This window comes from Catharus ustulatus, chromosome Z, assembly GCF_009819885.2.
Source record: "Catharus ustulatus isolate bCatUst1 chromosome Z, bCatUst1.pri.v2, whole genome shotgun sequence".
NCBI classification, from domain to species: domain Eukaryota; kingdom Metazoa; phylum Chordata; class Aves; order Passeriformes; family Turdidae; genus Catharus; species Catharus ustulatus.
This window is the reverse complement of record NC_046262.2, coordinates 62,924,619-62,941,609: the sequence shown is the minus strand read 5'-3', so window position 1 is coordinate 62,941,609 and position 16,991 is coordinate 62,924,619.

The window sequence follows — 16,991 nt, the reverse complement described above, 5'->3', positions numbered from 1 at the left end:
GGAGATTCTGCCCCTCTGTTCTGCTCTGGTGAGACCCACCTGGAACCCTGCACCCAGCTCTGGGGTCCCAGCACAGAAAGGACATGGAACTGCTGGAGGGAGTCCAGAGGAAGCCAACAAGTCAATCAGAAGGATGAAGTATCTCTCCCATGAGGAATGACTCATCTCTCCTTATTGGTGGAAGGGTAGTTATTAAAACTAAGGAGAAGTAACTAATTTTGGAGTTTCTAATCTCTTCTTTTTGTAAAGATGTAAATTTAGCGAGTTGGATGTGAAGGACCATGTCAAAGTCCTGATAAATGGCATCTGCTGCCCTTCCCTTGTCCACTGGTGGAATCACTCCATCATAAAAGGCCTGCAAGTTGGTCAGGCAGGACTTGTCCTGGTTAAAGTCCTGCTGGGTTTCCCAAATCACTCCCTGTCCTCCATGTGCCTGAGGACAGCTTCCAGCAGGATCTGTTCCATGATCTTCCCAGGCACAGAGGTGATGCTCTGTGTTCCAGGGGTTCTCTTTCTACCCTTTTCCAGTCACCTGTGATTTCACCTGGCAACCACAGCTTTTAAAATGTCATGTATTTTTACAATTGCTACTATAATCAAAGTTAAAATTTATTCAAATTATGACAAAATTCAGTAAAAATGAGAATATATTTAGCATGTACAGTAATTTCACGAATACAAGCTGCACTGAGCATGAGCCGCATCTCTGGGTGTTGGCAAATATTTCGTTCTTTGTCCATAAATAAGCTGCACCTGAGTATAAGCCGCTCTGTTGTTCGCAACGAGGACCCACGTGCAACAAAGTTGCCAAATAGTAACAGAACCGCGGCAGGGCGGGGTTTACTGGCTCGACTCCGGCTGTGCAGGTTCGGCCTGCTCAGGGCTGCCGATGGGGCCAGGTGGCCCACCTGGCACTGCCACTCGGCGGGGCCGCTCGGGGCTGGCCGCCGCTGCCACTGGGCTCGGTCACCACGGCCCGGCGCTGCCCCGTGGTGGTAGGCAGGGACAGAGCCCCCCCCGGCTCCCGCAGTGGTGGTGGCGGGCGAGGACGGAGCCCCCCTCCGCCTCCCCGAGCCGCAGCAATGGCGGCACGGGGCCCCCGCCGCCTCCCCGAGCCACGGCGATGGCGGCGCGGGGCCCCCCCGTCTCTCCCCCGGGGCTGCGGCAGAGGAGGGAAGGAGAGAGCTCTCCCTCCTCTCTCCCCGCCCCCCCCGTGCTGCCTGCAGGGTGCCAGGCTCCACTCGCGGCGCAACAGAGTAACAATTTGTAACAATCACGAAATGCCGGCTTTTACTGGCAGGTGCTTGGCTCAGCACTCTGGCTGGCACTTCTGAGGTTGTAAATGTCAGAAAATTATTCACATATTAGCCGCCCTAGAGTATAAGCCGCATTTCTGGTGTGCGAGCAAAATCTTAGTCAAAATGGTGTGGCTTGTATTCGTGAAATTACTGTATATTAGAAAATGCATGGTTAAGCCTTTAGTATCAAAGCAGAATATTTTCCTCTCAGGATTTAGAAATGTGTAGCTACTTCTATATTCCATTCTTAATAAAAATGAGTTTTTAAAAAATAATTTTCAAGAAATAATTTTTCATTCACATTTAAACAACTTGAAATGATATATTCTATTTTAATTTTTTAAAATCCCATCACAAATAAAACATCATTTCATTGTGGAAAACAAAGCACTCACCTCAAAGAAACCCAGGAATAGCATAAAAAACAAACATCAATTAGAAATACTCTAAAACAATCTAAAACAATTCAAAAGGAGTGTGTAAAATATTTCAACTAGCTTACACAGAGTTTCATGCAGAATTTAGCAACTTCATCACAGCTCTTTGGGCAGGTGAAAATTCTGACTGTGGTCTCACCAGGGTCAGAGGTGTTTTTCAGATTATCATTTTATTCCACAAATTACATTCTATTAGGGTGCCAGACAATCAGTTTTTTTGTCCTCTCTGAGCATATGTGTGTTTGTAAACATGCCCCTTCCTCACCTTGTCAACATGTGAGATTAATAAAAGTTTAGGGTAGTTTGAAGTAGTGCCTCATGAAGTATTACTTAAAACTAGAGTCTGTCCAAAGAACACAAAAAGAGGTCTGTATTTGCAGCTTCTAAATGGAGCATAAAAGCTCAATCCATTCTAGTTTCCTTAAGAGTAGAAATAGCCAACCTTTCTGTTTTTAACTCAAATTAAGTGAAACATGAAGTTGTCTCTCCCTCTCTTCCCAAGATCTCAGACCTTAAGTTCAGCAGATACAAGTAGCAGGAAGAAAAAGAATTCGGAATGAATAAAAAAAATGAGTTCTTTTCCCAAGTATTTCGACAATCACACAGAGATTGACTTCAGCTTATTAAAATGCATTGCCACAGACTCAGCAGGCTGCATCTTATTTTCGTGTCTTATTCACTCTTCAAAGCATGCTTTGTGATGTTTGGTATTTTGTGATGAGCTGTTATATGCAGCAAGTCTGTGGTGCTAAACTCTCTAAGCACTGTCTGATGGATTACAGTATGCAAACAATTTCCCCCACCAAAAGTCCATTTGGCCTCACTAAAGATAAGACATCAGTATCTCAGGGTATATTTAATCCCTAGATATGTTGCTATTTAATTAAATCTTTTTCATTTCTTTCACGTGTGAAATATGAGCTTCCTGGTATTAAAAAGGGGAGATAGCAGAAAGAGAGAAGGCATTTTCCTGTAATTACAGGGCATAAACTCTGTCAGAGAAAAGACACAGACCCCTCATTATATCACTTTTCCCTTCTTTTTTGCAGTCTTTTTCTGTCTTGCTGATAGCTATCGAACATCATGGACATATTTTTTCTACCTGCAGAGTATTCAAGCAAAATCTGTGTCCCAGAAGATAGGTTTAAATAATTCAGGAGGCATGTCATGTTGAGCAAGGGATCAAAAGTGGGATAAGTTTGTAAATGTATGTAAAATAAAGCCAAAATATTGGTCTTTCTGGATAGATAAAGGTCAGCTGTACAACAGCTGATGCCAATCCTACTGTGTGCTGGCAGTTGGGAGCAAGGTGTGTGTTTAGGTGACTTTGAGCCCAGATGTAGGATGTATGTGACAAAGACATCCTTATATGCTAGTTTGAACATCCCTTTATTTTAACTTCATCCTGCTCAGCCTTCAAGACTTTCCTTTCAATGGGAGTGAGAGGAATTTTTAAAACTCAGTGGCCCTTATTTCAAGCTAATTTGGGTGGGAATGTGCGTGTTCAATACTCTTGAAGTAGTTGCTGACAAAACATATGCACATAGGTAGAAAGAATGGGAGAAGAGATATTCCACTTGAAAAAGAAACTGGATATGCCATCCTTTGTATTACACTGTTTAATAACTTTTTTGATGAATGGAAGAGTGTATGTATGAAATTGATTTTTCTTCAAGGAGAATAAAAACCTACAGAGAATTTTTTCAGCTTTCCAAAATCTGTTTTTAATGGGAAATAAAAATTCCAGAAAGAGCCATTTAAATTGCAAAGAACAAATAGTGGTTTTGCAGACCTTTTGATGATTCTACCTTCTGTAATTTCACTGTAAGCTTACAGTGATCTGCAGCAGAAGTGTGTAATAAGATTGTCTGAAATGTTGCATAGGTTTAAATGACTATTTACTCATTGCTTCAAGTAAGTTACATCTGTCCAGGTATGTATATGCATTACATTAAGGTATTAATCTATTTAAATACCCTTAACATGCTTATTTTTATCAGTGATCTGTACTTTAGCTTCTTATCAATTGTTTTGTCTTCCCTGAAGGTGACTGGAAAATAGATTTACCAGTGATCCAGGCCCTGAGATATACGAGCCTCAGTGTTGTAAAACGGGTTTCCAGGGTCCCATTGGATGTGATAATTGCTGGGGTTCTTGCCTACAAAGAAGGAATGAGGAGAATATCAGCAGGCTGTGATCTCTGCCAGCCACCCTTGCAGGACTGGCAGCTCCCAGGCCATCTTACAGCTCCTTTTCCTGGAGCTCCTTTTCCTGGGTACCTTTTCCTGGTATGCATGCTGCATCTCAGTGCATGCTGACAGCATGAAGCATGCCAGGCTGCCATGCACATACACATTCTTTGCAAGCTGGAAACTTCTGTAAAACACAGTTAGCCTGTTTTATCATTTTCCTTCTTTTGTGTTGTTTCAGTGCTTCATGATTCCCTTAAAGTAAGGATCCTCACTGTGCTTAATGTAGGTCGTTGTGTTGTAAATAGGACAGACAAGTAAAAGGGGAGACAATATTTCCCCTTTACACATGAAAAGTTTTGGTTTAGAGAGATTCATCCACCTGTCCAAAGCACAAATCTGTCCTTGATGTTGCTTTCAGCATGATAGCTTTTACTTGTGGTGGACATGCCCTAAATCTTATGGAAACAGTTGATCTCAGTACCCAACCACCTAAATCTGGATTTCTTTCCTATCAACGTATAATCAACTTTGCAGTGCTCCACATATATTGTATAAAATTTGCTTAGGCACCTATAGTTGCAGTATTAGGTGCAGACACATACAGTGATTACAGGGAATATTTAGAAACTTAAACTGTCTTGGTTACAGAACGAAAAATTTGTCACAGGTCTTGGAACATGCCAGACTGGATATTTTCAGAAGGACTTCTAAATGCTGAGAAACTTTCTCAATTCAGTAGATTTTCCCCTGCCACTCAGCTGCTTAGACTCTGAATTGCTGGCTCTTCCTGACTGTTCTTTTAGATCTTTTCCTCCTGTCGTGTCATTCTTTGACATTCATAAAAAGGGAACTCTATGTCTAAACCAGTGATTATACATTAAAAAGGAAACATGACCTGTCAAGAAAATGACATTCTCTTTTCCTTATCCTGTTTTATATTATGAAAGGGTTTTTTCAGTGTTATTTTACGTATTAGTTTATTTATATATTAAATGATATTTTGCATTCAATGGTTTTCAACTGAAGATTATACAGCACTTTAGGAGCATATAGAAATTCATAATACCTGTTATGTAACATCTGAGACAAATGGGCTGGAAATAATTTAAGCCAAGAGAAGGGGCAAATTGCCAAGGATTTTGTACAGTAGCAGAAGGGACTTGATTTAAGGGTATTCAGAAATGCATGAGCTATTTTTGACAAAAGAATTCTGGCAGCTGGTTTGAAACATCTCGGTTTGAGTAATGAAGGTGTTATCTGGGCATCGTCCTTTCCTGTCCCCTACCTTGAATTCCTCATGGACACCTTCACCTCTCAAAACAAGAAATTGATGATTCCTGACCTTTCCAAGCTCTCCTGTAACTCCTGGGCTGTTGATATGAGGCAAGAAGGTCAAGCACCCATCCTGCAGTTTGAAAAATGGTGTCATTCAATGTGAAATGGTTCTATCAGAGCCAGGTATTTCATTGTCCTTTATGAATTTAAAAAAAAAAGGAAGAAAAAAAAATTAAAAAAAAAAGTTTTTTTCCTTCCTCTCTCTCCATTTGACAGCTAAACTTCTGACTATGCATCAACAACAGCTTTGTGAGCCTATTAGCACTGTTTTAAGTGATTAGTTACCAACTAAACATAAGAGCCACTCTGGGATTGAGCCGCATCATGTGCATAAAAGATAGCTCAGTGCCTGTTCTATGGTTACTGAACCAGGACAATGCCACATACAGATGTTTTTCCCATAGAAAAGTGCAGCCTGCAAGAGAAAATGGGTATAGACCACAGGTTGATGAATGTTCAGGTGTATTCATGGATGGTAAGAGTCTGAAGAAGAGGATAGGACAGTCTCCTAATTGCACAGTTGAAGGCAATGATGCATCAACTTGGTTACAGTCACTTGCTTGTGACTGTAAATGCAGCTACAGCCCTTGAGTTCTTATCCAGGGTTTTGCCTCATTGTAAAGATTCAGTTGTTAATATTTTTGGAGATACGCCTCTGCCTGAATTAAGGCACAAACAAGACTCTATGCCAAAGTCAATATTATGCACTTTATTTAACAGTAAATGTGAGAAAGAGAGAGAGAGGGAGAGAGAGAAAGAAATATTAAAAGTGATAAGGGAGGGAGTGATAGAGACAAATTGAGTAGAAAATGTCACCACTCTGTGGATCCTGAAGGTATCCCGTTGATCCTCTCCATAGAATTCTATGCATCCAGCATAAAGAACAATATAATGTATTATTTCAGCCAAGCAAAGAATATTAATTAAGCTTTTGGTGAACCATATTGCAGATAAAAATTAAAAATGAACAATACCCTAATAACAGGCATACATCTTAGCATAAAATGAGATAGGGTTCTGTAAAACTTCTCACACATAAATGTATATAGCTTGTTACCCACAGATTAGTAAAGTAAAATAAACTAAAGTGAAATGGAGTGCCTTCAAGATATAGTGATCATACAAAGGAGCTGCACATCGTGAGAGTTGTAACAATTATCTTGACATTTTTTATTTAGGATTTTATTTCTTTCAACCAAAAGCATACATACAACACCACACACTATGCAATAGTTCTTTTCCAGCTTCATCACTGGATCACTATTGCTGCTGAATGCCCTCTAGCATTATGTAATGTGTCTAATAACCTGAGAATATTTTCCTATCTCATCCTTTCCTGAAGGAGAGCAATTGTATTTATAATACTGTTATATTTGTAGAATTTTCTCCCTCACACTATTAGCCTACACATTTTTCTGCATGTTCATGTTAAAAGAGTTGTGTCATTTTGCTACTGGAGAAGAATGTGGAAGGTTGTGTGGTAACTCCACCGCTGTTTGTAGAAGATTTTGGAATGTCTTTTAGCCATGATTTAAAGAGAGTAGTTTCCTTTTGAAATGTTCATCCTTATGCCCAAGAGGGAAATATCGAAAATAAAAAAATGAAAGGGGAACTGTAATAACCCCTTATAAAGAATTAAGGGAAAAGAAAGAACCCAGGAAACTGTTTTTCTCTCCAGGGCATTTCAGTAATAGTCCCTGAAGAACACTGAGATGTGTCTGTGCCCAGGAAACCTTTATGGAGTCTCTCAGATGTCATTAAAAATTGGAGGAACACTACCCAAATTCTTGCTTGTTGGCCTTACACTGATCACTTAAAACCTTGAGTATGAATTGAAGAAATGTATGAATCTCAGAAATTACTAAATACCATAAGTTGCTTACAGCCTCATAGGAAGAAATTATAAAAACCAAAACTACTTACAATAACAAAAACCCCTTATCAATCTCAAATTTTTTCTTTTCATGCATTATCATGAACAGAGCAGCAAGGGCATACCCTAATCTGTGATGATGTGTTTAAATCCAGTTATGTGATATGTCTTGACCTCATTCCATAAGTTTTGCTGACAACTAAATCAATGGTGGGTTCCAAAAGTAGACAATCACATGATAATTAAAATATATCTGCTAAAAAAAGAAAAAAAGGGGGAATATAAGTCAAACTCCTAAACCTGTTGCTAACTGACTGGGCTTAGAAATAAAATGCCTTTTGAACTACTGCTATTTTACATAGGGTATGGCACCATTTTTTCAGACATCTGTTGTTGGGAAGGATGAATCACAAAAACCTTATAAATGTGATTGCCTGGCAAAAGATCCAGAGAATATGGAAACCATAAGCGAGATTGAAATGAAAGCCATCTTTGAGATAACAAACCTTAGTTATTAAATAAATAGAAGACAATAGAATGGCCAACCGAAAGTAATCCCCTTCTGCTGGAGAGCAGGTCCAAAGGTCAGAGAAGACCCTGCTGGCTTGGCAGAAGGGGTCCAAAGTAGTTTTTAGGGTTTAAAGTGTAACACAGTATGGTGATGTAATGATTCTTATAGACTGTATATAAATGCTATAGGATTTGTATCTTGTATTAGATTGGTTAGTGGAAATTAGAATATTCAACACAGCAGAAGATTTATTATATTGTAACGAGAACCTTGCACTCTTACTCTCTTACTCTCTTACTCTCTTACTCTCTTACTCTCTTACTCTCTTCCTTCTTTTACCACCCTCCTACCTCTTTCTCTTACCCCCCAGTCTCTTACTGCCCTGCTCCGAGCTGCAGCTGGCAGGTCCAAGCAGGGCCCTTTTACCCCTTTTGCAATAAACCACACATTTCAAGACCTGGCTTTAGAGATCTCTCCATCTGTCCCAACGATCCTGCCCACCTTCATCTCCTACAGTCTCCTACAATCTGTTATTTGGACTGTTGTGGGAAAAACATGTGAGTGAATGGGCAATCCCTATATCTCCATATCTCCATAGCTGATAAGTTTTTTTTTTATTTTCCATGCAAGTGAAAAAACTCCTAAATTTAAGCTGGTGTCTCAGTTAAGACAGTATTTTAGTATCCTATTATACATGAATTTGAACTTCTTTCTTGGATTTGTTATAACATTTGTTAACCCAGTTGACATAACATTTTGCTGGAAAGCTCACGTATGATCTAGTAGCAAATTAGGAAGAGCTCTATGGATTTGCAAGGTTAAAAATACTTTTTCCTCTGCATGTTGGATAAATGTGTACGGTCTTTCTTTTGACTATGTGAAATATTGCTGGAAATGCACTCAGCTGAAAGAACACACTTTTCAGCTAGAAGCTGCAGGATGGAAGGTTAACTACAGAGTTGGTTTCTGAGCCAATTCCCAGAAGAATTTGGGCTCTAACAGGACATTTTTAGAACAATGAGAAACTTTGCAAGCCCTACAGAGCATAGCAGTGAGGATTTGTAGATTTGGTTTTAGTTTTTGAACAGCTGCCTGGCATGCTTACGCTTCAGATGGTAAATGTTATCATGCTAGAAGATCCAAGAAAGAATGGCAAAGGTTGGTCTGCTCTCGCATTAATCTGTGACTGCTTTAGCCAGGATTTTGAGACATTTTTGTTAACTACTCTGAAGCCTCTTGTCAGCCAGGAGCTAATAAGGGTGTATAGCACTATCGTGTCCTCAAATGAGAAATCTCACTATGGCAGTTCAAATCAATTTTGGGGCCATCTAAAGAGCATATGGATACTTTATGTACTATAGCAGATGGTAATTATGATTGGCATCACTCTTGCCCTTTAAACAACATCAAAAAAACGACTGCTCTCCTTATTCCCTGCTCATTCGCAGAACATCTGCTCCAATAAAATATGCTGTTGCTTCAGTCACAATAGCTGCTTTTAACATTATAGACTATCTTCTATTAGTCAATCAGTGTTACAACCCTTAAAGAAAAGAGACATAAAGACATAAAACTACAATCCACACAGTGATTACTGGCATTTAAAATAAGTCTAGTCTCACTATGTACTTTTGGTGTCAGTCTTCAGATATCACTACCAGAAGACACTGGCAAGCATGGGAAGACTGAAAGTGCATGACCTGTGGGTCAAAAGAAGATACTGCATTGTAAGAGTCCTGCAAAAAAGTAGCCTTTATGCTGCTATTCAAGGATAAAATGAGATCTAAAAGCTCAAAAAGAATAGGAGAAACAGCAGAGACAGGAGTTTGGGCAGCATAGTGCTCCATTGGTGCATATATCTCCGGTTAACCACAATTCTTGAGGATGTGAGCTGTGCACACTTTTGCTCACACGTGTGGGTTTAGTAGTATGCTGTTGTGGTATCAGACTGAATATTTATTGTCAAAACAGAACTATCAAGGGGAGATTTTTCTCAAAGCAGTATGAATGCTAATAGCTATTCTTGTCTACACCCTTCATCCTGCCTGTGTGTTTAGGCTGGGCACCAGTGTCTGGGCTGGTTTTTGCAAAGGCTGCCTGGGTTTCACCAGGGAGAGGGAGGGCTGATGCAGGAAAGTGTGCAAAGCCAATGCAACAAAACACCATGAGCCTGGACATGCACTTGTAGGCAGAATTACTGCCCAGCAAGTGCAGGTGAGGTTGTAAGAGGAGGCTGTTTATGCATGCTGTTTCCTGAGACTTTGTTTCTGTCTCTATTTCCAAAGTTGACCTATGTACCCTTGGTGTTCAAAATGATCAATGTTATGAGTAATTCCATATTGCCAGACACATTGGTTTTCCTAGCTAATTGTGTCTTATAACCTGTTTTGATCCTAAGACAATCCTGTTTGAGATGCCCTACTGTGCAGAGTTTGTAAACCATGAGCAGGTCTATAAGTATTGATGTCTGCTCAGCTGTAAAAATTACTTGGGTTAGGTTCCTTCCTGAGCTCCCATTTTTGTCTTCTGATGGATGAAAAGGAGAATTTAAAACTGAGTTCTCTTTTGCTGCAGAGAACAATATACCATGAAGGGATATCATCAGTTCTGACTGGTGTGCTGGCTGCCTGGAGTGTGATTGATCACTAGGAAATGAAGGTATCATCGCTATACCATCTAAGATGCTATATCTGAGAAATGCCCAAATTAAAGCACTAGCCCCACCCCAAACCAGCTTCTTCTTCATCCCCTACAGCCTTTCCCATAAGACTTTAAGATTCAAGAATATAAGTTTAAGCAGTGACCTAAGCAGTGACCTAACTGTGAAATAGGAAAAGCTAAGATAATCTGTGCAAACAAACAAAACCCCCCCAATCCCCCAAAGGAGAGGAACAGTGTTTGTGAATGTTTCCCACATTTGTTTCCACTATAAGAGTGTTTTCTGTTTCCTCTCTGTTTTACCAAGTTGGGCCAAAAGGTTGTCTACAGAGAACAGTCAATCATGGGGATGAAGAATAACCACTTTATTTTTAATCAAATAATGGAACCTGCTTGCAGCAACAAATTAAGCAGCTATTTCCCACAGCAGTATCTCGCAGCTGCTCCTTCAAATGTACTGATTTCTATTCCTCTGTCAAGAACATAAGAGGAGCAAGAACTAAAATAAGGAATGGGATCTATCTATCACTTAAAAGTGAACTTTACAGACTAAATGTGGGGAGGGATGCAACTGCTGGATGATAACTGGACATTTGTCTCCTTTTAAATAAACACAAATACTTAAGATTCACTTAAATGTAAAATTAAGTAAAATTTGTAATTAAATATGATGTGGAAAAACCTCATAGTGCACAGCCAACTGCCTTTTCCTGAAGTCTTCAGTTTATTATAAAAAGTAAAACTTGTTTCATAAAATAATTAAGCTCATGCGATCACTTAACCTACATGTTCACAAAAACATGTGTACGCATATAACCTCTGGCTGGGAGTGCTTTGAAATTCATTGGCCAATTCTAAATTAATCTAAAAAATGACTATGGAAGCAAAATTATTTATTGCCGAAAACACACTCTGAGAATAAACATTTGGAATAGAAAATGGGATCAGTTAGCATGAAGGGGAGACAACAGTGGTTTCTAACTGTTTTTCACGCATGCACTGAAGGGTGCAAAAAGAAAGGGCTTTGACTATGAGTAAGTTTTTTGGTGTTTGCACATGTTTGTTAGATAGCAAAGGGCTATTTTCAAAATTAAATTAGAATATAATTTTCAAATATTTTTAAATATTTAAATGAATTTTACAATCTGGACTCTTACCACTGAGGAGACTACCCACAGATTCCTTTGGATTTTCTCAGTGGGGCAGATATATTTTATGATATGTCATTAATTCTTGTTTCCAGCTGCCCAGACCTGAAACCTGATGGAGAATATTACATCTTTTGCTTTCTAGTTTGCTTCTTCACAAGTGTGTGTGATGGCCCTTGGCTAGGTCATGTTCTGGTGGTAGAAGACGGCTGTAGTCTGAGTCTGAGTCAGGGTCAGGAACAGCACTGGTTCAAGGAGTATGTACCTGACCATTTGTGTAAGTGTGGGCAGTGACATACAAACTGCCAAGAACTGAGCTGGTTTTGCAAAACCTGGAGCATAAGTTTCTGAAGCCTTTAGATAAAATTTTAAGCTTTAGCTTAAGTCTGAGGTAAATCTGAGCCAAAAATCTCTGCTTGACTGCAGGTATTCAGCTGTTTTGGACACTATTAAAGGTAACGTATCACACATAGGCTATTAATTTTCTACCTCATAAAGTATATTTGCCAAATCCCTTCTGAAAATCCATAACATCAATTAATTCTTAAGAGTCTTCAATCTTTGTATAGTCTATGTGGGTTACCCAATTAGTTATACATTATTTTAAGCCCTATATTTGTACTAGGTCTTATCCTTCAGAAAGCAGCCTCCATTTGGAAACAATAAAAATTATTATTATTATTATCATTATTATTATTATTTTCATGGTTCCAGTAAAACTAGTTGGGTTTTTTGTTTTGTTTTGATGAATTAAAAAATTTCATGTAAAGATTTTTATCCTAAACTAGTGAACTTATGTTTTATCAGAAATTTTATGTATTAAATAAATTAACACCACCTTCATGGCCCAGAAATGTTGTACAAATCATGAAACCAGACAGTGGTCTCTGAGTGGACCAAAACCTATGTTATGCTGATTAAGAACCCAGGTGGATGCATGAGAAAACAAAATTTGTTCTATTATTTGAGGGCATTTGCTTTGCAGCAATGTCCAGGAGGTATTCCTGGGATGTGAAAGTCTGGCATGTCAGACTGTGACACCACAAAAGCCAGGCAGTGCCTGATCCCTAGAACTGAAACCTTTTGAGGCAAAGACAAGAACAGCATAATGCAAAGGGCTGTTCTCCTGGTGCTTGGATGGGCCCATGGACTTGAGCACTGAGGCAAAAAAAGGAGTCATTTCCATAGGGATAGAAGAGTTCCTACTGTCACAATGTGGATTAAAATGCTGAATAAAAAAAAGTGCATTTCTTCATATTTTGCAGAAAGATGAGTACTCTGGGAGCTGGAACCAGCCAGTGAGAGTATTGCTGCACGTTGTCACAGAAAGGGTTATTTGTGAGCAAAGAGGGACAGGGAGGGAGTAATCTCCTGCGTTGCACTTTCCCCACCCCCTCCCCATGTCTCGCAGCCAGCAGTAGTATGGTCAAGAAATCTCCCTTCGATCCCACAAGTGTTGCAAATTCTTCTCACTGCAAGCATGGAAGCTGGCAGGAAGGAAGTTTTCATGTCCATATTGAACCAAAATTGTTAATGAGAACGAACAAAAACATTTCCCTCAACCAAAAAACTGAAACTTAGACTTACAATAGCAAAAGACCAATTCAAGCAGATGAAAAGCATTAAACACAGGGTTCACAGTGGTTGTGAGAGAGGGCATCAAGTGGCCTGCATCAAGGGGAGTACTTAGTTTGGAAGACAGATGTGGGGATGACCATATTTAAATCTTCACGTTTCCCTGGTTCATCCCAGATGTAGACAGTGTGAACCATGAATGCAGCCATTGATGGCTCACCAGACGCATGACACAGAGCGTAAGCAATGAGAAAGCAGAAGGCATGATGATTAGAAAAGGTTTTTTAACCCCTGTTCTTGACTGTGATCTCTTTTTCAGAAGAAAAATGGTTGGTTTTTTGGGGAAATTTTGCTTTCTTTCACCTAATATGTTTCAGTTGTGTATGGCAGACATAAATCAAAGAGTGAAATGCTAGGCACAGTCACAGATGGAGGATGTTCATCCCTGTTAGACTGCAGTAGGACCTTTCCACAGCACACCTCTCCCATGCAGCTCTTCCTCTGCCCCCCACCCTGTGCACTTTGTCCAGTGCACATTATGAGAAAGAACTGTGAGGGCATGAGGAAAAATATCTATGAATCAGCAGAACAGCATTGTAAAACCTCGGTATCCTTGCATGGGGTCCAGACAGACACTCGTTGGGAGCTTCCCCTATATTTGCATTATCATATTTCTGTGATGCCCGAAGTGTTTATCCTGTAGTTAGCTTGGACTTTTTAATACTCCCAGGTTTCTGTATTTCAGTGGTTAGAAATCTGCTTTTCAGGAAAAGAGAGAAACTTTTGGCAGTGAACTGAAATCTCAGTTTATTTTGGAGGAGATCAATAACACTGCATAGAATTGGAAAGCAGTTTTTCTCTAAGAATGCTTTATTCTGTGAGGTTTAGCCTGGCAAAAAAAAGTAAAATATTAGCTTGGAATCACCATTTCCACTAACACTACCAAATCCATACCATTTAAAAAAGGATTTTACAATTACCTGTCTGTACTCTGTGAGCTACTTGGAAAATGGTGTATTGACAGTAAATTATGGTTTGTGAGGAAAGCCCATACAAGATAAATCCTTCTATAACAACTCATATCACAATGCATTTCTGTTTCACTAAGTCATACATAGTCAGATAGAGTTATTAGATTATTATTTCTCTAATATTTCATGTATCATTGTAAGGGTGGCCACAAAAAAGGAGACTGTTACTTATCTAGTTGTCTACCTGTTTAAACAGGTCTCTTTCCATGTTGATATGGCAAAAATCATCTATGTGGATAAAGCACTCAAAATAACCCTTCTCTGATTCTGAACTCCTATAACTTTTGCCACCTGAGATAAAACTGAGACTATAGTTCTATAATATAGGCTGAGTTTATTCAGAAATTTCCTTGTCTGTAGATGTTTAAAGGTTGTATCTTAATACTTTAAGCATAATTTTGTCTCACAATCTGCACTTCATTAACTGGTCATATAATTAATAGCATGAATACATATGTTTATATTTTTGTATTTATTTTCTCTTCTATCAGCTGTAATTGACATTTTTTATACTTAAAAAAAGGGATTTAGAAGAAGTATAGAGGAATACAGAAGAATATGAAGCTCACACATTCTAAATCTAAACCCTTAATAATTTCTGACATTTTACCAGCTTGATCATTAATTATGCCCAGACTGTTCTTTCTTCAGAAATATAAATCCATGTACTGATTTATAGCATCTATAGGTGGTTAATCTTTTCTTCGTATTTGCATCTTCACCATGTATTTCAAAAGCGACAGCTTTCTCCCCAGATTCCTAAGATGTTTTGGAAATTTCACTCTAAAATCAGCAGCTGAGAAAATTTAATAATAAATCTTTCAATTGTATTTTATATATTTTCTGCATCCCTGCAATGAATTATGTAATCCTGAGACCTTAAGGGCAATGAATCTGATCAGCATTCTGTCCAATAAATAAAATAGCACACCATCAGCTAACTACAAATTGCTCAAAATATTGTACTGGAAGCACACTTCACTCCATTCTTTTTAACCATCACAATTCTGATAAGATTACTACTTTTGCATAAAATATATTAAAAATAAATGAATAATATAATAATTTTTAATACTTGATCCAGTTCCTTTTTTTTTTTTTTTTTGGTCTACTTATCTTACTTCTGTGGAAGTGTATTTTGTTTCCTGTTTGTCTTTCAGGGCAGACTTTGCTCTCCAAAGTTGGATTAATGGCTCTGAATGCATCCTAATGAATGAGATTTTCTGCAAGCATTTATCACTGCACTATCTGAATCTTTCGCCAATATTAATTAATCTATTCATTATTTATGGATTGTGTTAAGAGCTGCAAAGACTGAAAGCCAATGCTAAAATTTCCTCTCTACTTTCTCCCATAATGATGAATCCTGCCTAGTGGGGGACTCAGAGATCAGATGGTAAAATAGTGAGTTTTTTTATTTCTAGAGAAAGCATGGGACACAAAGATAAGGTACTCTCCCTGCTCCTCTGGAAAGTAGCAAGGGAAAGTAGGGGACAGGGCAGAAGTGACAGGAAATTGGGACACAGGAAATCAGGAGACACAGATCAGGAGGATAAGAATATAGTGAATGAAAGAGGAGAAATTTTTGGGTTTATGCTTGGTAATTTTATGCTTTCAGAGTGGATGGTAGAACTTCATATAACCAGATCTGCATCCCACAGACACTTTCCCCAAATTTTTCACTGGAAAAATATCAAAACCTTCTAAGATGCCATTTTTCCCCTTATTGAAGTTTTGTTGATGTTTAACCAAGGAGATTTGAAGTCTGACTAGAGTGCTCTCCTTTAGCAAAGGATGTGCAGGTCCTATTCCCTTCTCTTGCTTTGTCTTGATTCATCTCATGTAGAAAGCAAATAGCTCATGTTTTCTCATAAATTTCACCCTCACAGACACTTTAGTCAAAATTTTTATTTCTATTCAAAAACTGCTTAAATAAACTGCATTTTTTTCCAAAGAAAGTTTTGTTGTTTCCAACATGATTGTACTAGAGAGGATCTGAAAATTTAAGTACCCAAAATATCATCCAATCCATGACTCTATGTTTTTCCCAGAAGAAAAACAAGCGGATATCCTAAAGAGAAGAAACTATTTGGGTCCACTAGACTAGACCCACTTAGCTACTTTTAAATTTTGTATCCTAGCAGGGCCACATTTCTAATGCACCATCTGCTCTTTCAGAAGCTGAGCTCTCTTTTTTTATGCCACACCTGTGAATTCAATCATGTTTTGATCATTAACTGTGATAGGAACACAAATTCTTGTATTCAAACTTTTACATTATCATCTGCTTTTGTAGCTTTTTTATTATTTCAAAATCTCTATTTACAATGTGTGCTTTAAAACTCTTAGACAGCATGGGATTTTTTTTTCTGACTGAGAAGCCATTCCAGAACTGAGGTCTTAGAACTATTAAACAGTGAAATTCAAGTGTTTTCTCTGACATTGGGGAACACCATCACAACATGACAGATTGGGTCAAGATGTAAGGGACCACAGTAGGTCATCTGGTCCAACCTCCCTGCTCCTAGAGCACATGGCACAGGACTGCATCCAGATGGTTCTTGATTATCTCCAGTGATGGAGACACTGCAACATCTCCGGCCAATCTGTCTCACTTCCTGGTCACCTGCACAGTAAAGAAATTCTTCCTTGTATTCAGGAGGAATACCTGTGCATCAGTTTCTGCCAGTTGCCCCTGGTTTACATAAATCTGTTTGTCTTTAACCAGCTTCGTCTCCCACTGGAAATTACACTGTTCTTGGAAATACTTAATAAGTACAGACATCATAAAAAAGCAAAGGAATAAATCCCAAAAGTATGTGCTGGAATAGCCATTACTAGCACCAAGGGTCTTTTCTCAAACTTTTAGAGATTAGATTTCTTCCTGGCAGATGAACAAAACTGGATATTAACAATTCATGTCACCTATCTTA